This window comes from Lissotriton vulgaris, chromosome 4_1, assembly GCF_964263255.1.
Source record: "Lissotriton vulgaris chromosome 4_1, aLisVul1.2, whole genome shotgun sequence".
NCBI lineage: Eukaryota > Metazoa > Chordata > Amphibia > Caudata > Salamandridae > Lissotriton > Lissotriton vulgaris.
The window spans coordinates 206,323,832-206,329,831 of record NC_141691.1 but is presented as its reverse complement, the minus strand read 5'-3'; the positions used below and the strand labels follow the sequence as shown (position 1 = coordinate 206,329,831).

Sequence of the window (6,000 nt, the reverse complement as noted above, 5' to 3'; positions counted from 1 at the left end):
AATTATACAAAAGTGGGCATTTCAAATTTACTATATTTTCCTGGTTCTTGTGCATCAGCTATGAACTTCAATTTGTTAGGCCCATAACTGAATTTAAATAAATACTTCACTGGCGTTCAAAACAACCTATCAATGTTTTATTCCAAATACAGGCATTACACTGGTTAAAACAGTAAGGATGGATATATATTATTTATGATGGAAAATGTGAGCAGTGTGTTAGCTTTTGTTTATGTCTGCATTTAGAATCTTGCATGAATACATCTTCGCAGTGCACAATGACGACATCACACAATTTATATTCCATTGAGAAAACTCTTTATTTAGAAAAAAGGATTACACTGGTAGAATTCAGCAGATAAAAATGTATTTAAAAAAATTCACTTTTAAACTATTTAGACTAAAGTTCGGTGATACAAAGCTCCTGTAGCTGTATAATTGAACCCTAATTTAATTCCATTTTGTGAACATTTTCTCCATTTCTTTAAAAAACATTATGACAAACAAAGTAAGTGGTAGGAGACGTTTTAGCATTGAAGTATAACGTTCTTTCAAACAGGTCTTTTAATGTTGTAGACATAATATACAAATAATTTCTAGGCATTTTATGAAGACAATGCTCCCAAGTGTTTATCACTGATATTAAAATAGCCAGGTAATAAATAAAACATGACTTTAAATGAGGTAAAATCGAAAAAAAGTTAAATCAAATTTTATTCTGGTATGACATTAAGAATGCAATTCAGATTTTAAAGTAGTGCGAAATTCCAGGCAAGAACCAGGCAACCAAAAGTGGAACGCTGTACATACATTATAGCCTAATTTGCACTCTGGCAACTTTCTGCTTGCAGCACATTGTGCTAAACATTATGAATCGGTAACACTTTCAGCCATTAACTGAAAATAAATGTCTAAGAAAGTAAGCAAGTAGTTAAAATACAGAAAAGCACAACTGAACATTACATTTTTCATAACAAAGAAAATAATGTCGAGAAATTAATAATTTAAGGGGGTTACAGGTGGTTCCTCTTCATTCACAATTCTCTGTGCAATCTATCTTCATGTACATCTTCACCTACAAAGACAGAAAAGAATGTGACAGCTTAGTATTTTCACAATTTAGGTTTGCTTGTTTAAATTAGTTTTGGACCAATTATTCTTAAGAAATTAACTTCTTTTATGGAAAGCTAGTTGATTCATGTTTAATTTGGAGAGTTGATTAATCACTTCGGAGGCAAATAAAGGTGAGCATGCAATCTGAGATCAAAAATAAAATACTCTTCTTTTCTAAAATATGCCAACAGAACAGAGATAACATGAACACTTAAGTAACACATGGCAAACAAAGCGAACCCGTTATCCCCGATGAGATATTTTGGAAAGTAGCATACGCATCTTGGTAAAAATTATTTTAGTGCTTTTGGGAAAAGGATTATACAAATTAGGAAAGGTGAATAAAGTTTTGATTGTATCAAAAACATACATTCTGTTGTACCAGCATTATATGCAACCTCCACGGATAGGGCCGACTAGGAAGTTAGCAGAGAAACAGACCATAAAAGTTAAATGGGGGTGTTTCCATGCAGTAGATCATTGAGAAAAAGGGTTTAATAAAATAAATGACAGAGCATTAAGTTAACTCAATTAATGTTTGGGATCCATGACGGAAAGCCACATGCCGGTGATCAACAATACACTTCTCCTCAATTTACAGCCGCGTCCTCTAACCCTTTCGCTATTAGGGTGTTTGTGCACCTTTGTGGAGCTTTTTGACAAAAATAGTCAGCATCAGGTTCTTCACGCACAGGTACCTCTTTGGTCTCTTTGCAAACCCATATATGAGACAGTTTTTTTTGCACATTCTTAGCTATGCACTGGTGCGAACTCCACATCAGTATCTCATTTCAGCCAGAAGATATAATGAAAAAATGTGAGGATATTTGTACTTTTTTCACCTATTTTGTTGAATTTTTCAAATGGCTAAACGTAATTCTTATCCCAAGTAACACTGACCAAGGAAATGTCGCCATGAATGCCTGGAGACCAAAAATGTCACGTGTGGGTTTTTCTAGGGAATGTAGTTTGCAGAATCAATTACATAATATCAGTGGAGATCACAACCTTTTGGCAGAATAACTGGTTATGCGGCTCTGTTAATTTGATAACATATCAAACTCAGGACTATATGGACTTTTTTTTAAAGAATAACAAATTTTATACAAATAAAGTAATCTATTGGTACAAGTCAGACCTACACACTGAATATGATGTTTTGCGCATTTTTAGTAGACCTTGGCGGAACTTATGGAGTTACAAAAAACTTCATGAGATTCCATGGAATTTCGTGAAAGGTGGAAACAGGCACATTGCGCTGCTTGCACTGTTATTTAGTGCCAGGACCTTGTTCCGCGCTGAAAAATGAGACAGAATGGTACCATGCGGCAATCCAGAGGACGCAGTTTCTCGAGTTGATTTTGCTGCCGCTCAAGTAGATTTTTTACTCAATCTGCAGCTTTGTGACCGCGAACAGTCGTGACGAACAAGTTACTTACCTTCGGTAACGATCTATCTGTGACAGACATATATTAGTTATAGTCCTTACCTTAGAATTACCCCCAGGTGTCAGAATGGATCCGAAGAATTTTTAGTCGCCAGTTCCCCTTCACGTCGGTTGACTCTGCGCTCGGCGTAGTGATCGCCGGGATTACGTTGCAGTATCTACTTAGATGCCGCCCCTGCGCACTGACGTAAATTCTTTTACGCGAAATTCCACGCCAGAAGTGCAGAGCCATGCAAGACACTGACCACTGGTGCACACAACTAGGGCCCTGAAAAGGAGTCCCTTACTATAGATGTCAGTTCGCAGAACGGGAAGGTGGGGTGGTAAGGAGTCTATAACTAATATATGTAGGGTGGGGCGGTAAGGAGTCTATAACTAATATATGTATCTTACAGATATATTGCTACCGAAGGTAGGAAACTAGTTCATCTGAAAGAGACTATTACTAAGAGATTCCTTACCTTAGAATAGATACACCAGCAATACCAACCCTGGAGGTAGGTCTGCGAACTAAGTTCACACCAGAAAGTCCTGAAGAACTGAACAGCTCAAAAATAGCTGTCTCTCCAGACTAGACTATCCAAGCAGTAATGTTTAGTGAAAGTGTGTCGAGATGCCCACGTGGCTGCCTGGCAGATTTCACCGAGGGGGACTCCACGTCCAAAAGCAGTAGTGGCTGTCGTTATCCTGGTGGAATGGGCGCACAGTCCTACCGTAGGCTCCTTTTTTTGCCAAGGAGTAACAGGTCTTAATGCAAAGGACGACCCATCGAGAGGTGGTCTGTTTTTTCACAGCCCGACCTTTCTTGGCATCCACTTAGCCAACAAAGAGTTGATCGTCCACACGGAATTTTTTTGTGCAATGCAAATAAAATGATAATGCATGTTTTGGATTCAGACTGTGGAGTCTCTCCTCCTCCTTGGAAGGGTGCGGGCAGAAAGAAGGTGGACAAAGTGATGGTCTGTCCTATGTGGAAAGAGGTAACCACTTTCGGAAGAAAAGAAGGCCTAGTTCGAAGGACAACCTTGTCCGGATTGACAGCAAGGAAAGGAGGTTTTAAAGATAGAGCCTAAAGCTCACTCACCCTGAGAGCAGAGGTGATCACAACCAGAAAAGCAGTCTTTAAGGTCAAGAGTCTGAGAGAACAATCATGTAGTGGCTCGAAAGGAGCACACATAAGGTAAGTTAAGGCCAGATTCAAGTCTCACTGAGGCATTACGAAAGAAATAGGAATAAAGAGGTAAGGCCCTTAAGAAACCTATTTACAATAGGTGACCCTTGACCCTGCTTGCAGGGCCAGTCGCTCCACACACCACGCGGCTCCCCCCCCTGTGGGTGCCCAAGACTCGTGCCCCCTCTGCTGCTGCCGTGAGCCCTCAGCTGCTGTCTCGATCCAGAGCAGCGTTGACCGCCCCTGTGCCCGTGTCTCCCGCACTCTCGCCATCTGAGTGCCAGGTTCTGTGTGATATTGTTGTGCCCATTATTGTTGTGCCAGTACCTTTGTGTTGAATCGTATTTTTTGGATAGCCCTTGTTCCCCGTGTCTGTTCCCGCCGTTTCTTCCCCTCCCCGATCCCTGCCGCTGCTCCCCTGTGGCCCGCCCCCTTTTTTCTTCTGTACCCCTTCCTCAACCGCCCATTGGCCACTCCGCTCCCGCCTCCCAGCTGCTCCTCCCTCCCACTTCGACATTTATGGAGGTCGCCTCGCGTACGCGGAGCGGGCGCGCCAAGCCCGTATACGCCCGTCCGCGCCCAGCGCCAGGACCCCTGGTCCTCGACGATTCCAGCGCACCCGACGAACTTACGACGCCGCAACCCTTCACGCACTCAACGCCGGCCGGAACCCCGCCTGCTACCGAGCCACCCTGAAACGCACCCACGGACCCTTCACCTGCCAAGCCTGCAAATTCACCTGCTGCTGAACCTGCACCGCACCTGCCAAGCCGAGCACCAGCAACAACCACTTCAAGTGCATCCTGCTCAACACCCACTCAGTCCACAGGCACCCTGTTGAACTCTGGAACCTCCTCGACACAACATCACTAGACGTCGCCTTCCTCACGGAAACCTGGATGAACGCCTCCTCAGCCCCCGACATCGCCATCCTGGATGGCTACAAGATCACCCGGAGAGACCGCGTCAACCAAACTGGAGGAGGCATAGCCATCGTCCACAGAAACACCATCCGCATCACGACCAACTCCGACGACACCCTCACCGCCGCCGAGCACCTTCACTTCCAGATGCACACCGATCCCAAGACCACCCTCAGAGGCACCCTCACCTACAGACCCCCGGGACCATGCACACAATTCAGCAAAGCCATCGCAGACTTAGTCAGTCCGCACGCCCTCACCTCCACAGACTACATCCTCATAGGGGACCTCAACTTCCACCTGGAGAACAGCAAGGACTGCAACACCACCGCCCTGCTGGACAACCTCGGACTCAAACAACTGGTGAACACCCCCACCCACTATGCCGGCCACACGCTTGACCCCATCTTCTCCTCCAGCAAGCACATCTCTTTCAGCCACTCCACCTGACTACACTGGACAGATCACAGCTGCGTCCACTTCAACTTCAGGAGAACCACAACCCACCACCACCACCCGCAACAGGTTCCCCGCAGAAGCTGGAGCAAGATCACCACCGCCCAGCTCATCACCACCCTCAACCAGAACCCGCCCACCAACACGACGGACCTCAAGGAAGCAGCCCGCAACCTCACACAGTGGCTCACCAACTGCGCCGACGAACTCGCACCACTGAAGAATCCTCCCAGCAGACCCGGCAGCAGGAAAGCCTCATGGTTTACCAACGACCTCAAAAACTCCATGAAAACCTGCCGCACCCTCGAGAAAGTTTGGCGCCACGACCAGATGGCAGAACACATGACAGCCCTCAAGAACGCCACCCGCAAACACCACCAGCTGATCCGCACCACCAAGAAGACAACATTCAAAGAACGACTGGACAACAACACCCACAACAGCAAAGAACTCTTCAGCATAGTTAAAGAGCTCTCCAACCCCAGCGCCTGCAACAACGACATCACACCCTCGCGAGACCTCTGTGACTCGCTCGCCTCGTTCTTTCACCGCAAGATCGCCGACATACACAACAGCTTCGGCGCACTGACCACGCACCCAACCACCGAACCAACGCACCCCACCACCACCCTCAACACCTGGACCCCTGTCAGCACCGAAGACACCACCCGCCTGATGAACACCATCCACTCCGGCTCCCCTACCGACCCCTGCCCACACCACATCTTTAACAAAGCTGACTCCATCATCGCACCCCAACTCCGAGACATCATTAACAGCTCCTTCGCATTCGCCACCTTCCCGGAGAGCTGGAAACATGCCGAGCTCAGCGCCCTCCTGAAGAAACCCACCACGGACCCCACGGACCTCAAGAACTTCCGCCCCATCTC

At 46.1% G+C, this 6,000-nt stretch overlaps 1 protein-coding gene across 2 annotated transcripts in view; it reads right to left on the bottom strand.

Annotated features, from left to right (window-relative positions):
• Positions 1 to 295: 295 nt before the first annotated feature.
• THOC2 (THO complex subunit 2) overlaps positions 296 to 6,000 on the bottom strand; it is a 1,289,207-nt gene continuing 1,283,502 nt past the window's right edge. For both annotated transcript variants that reach the window (XM_086918507.1, XM_086918508.1), the window contains exon 38: positions 296 to 1,075. The gene's annotated coding sequence lies outside the window, so the exon portion shown is untranslated. The remainder of the gene's footprint in view (positions 1,076 to 6,000) is intronic.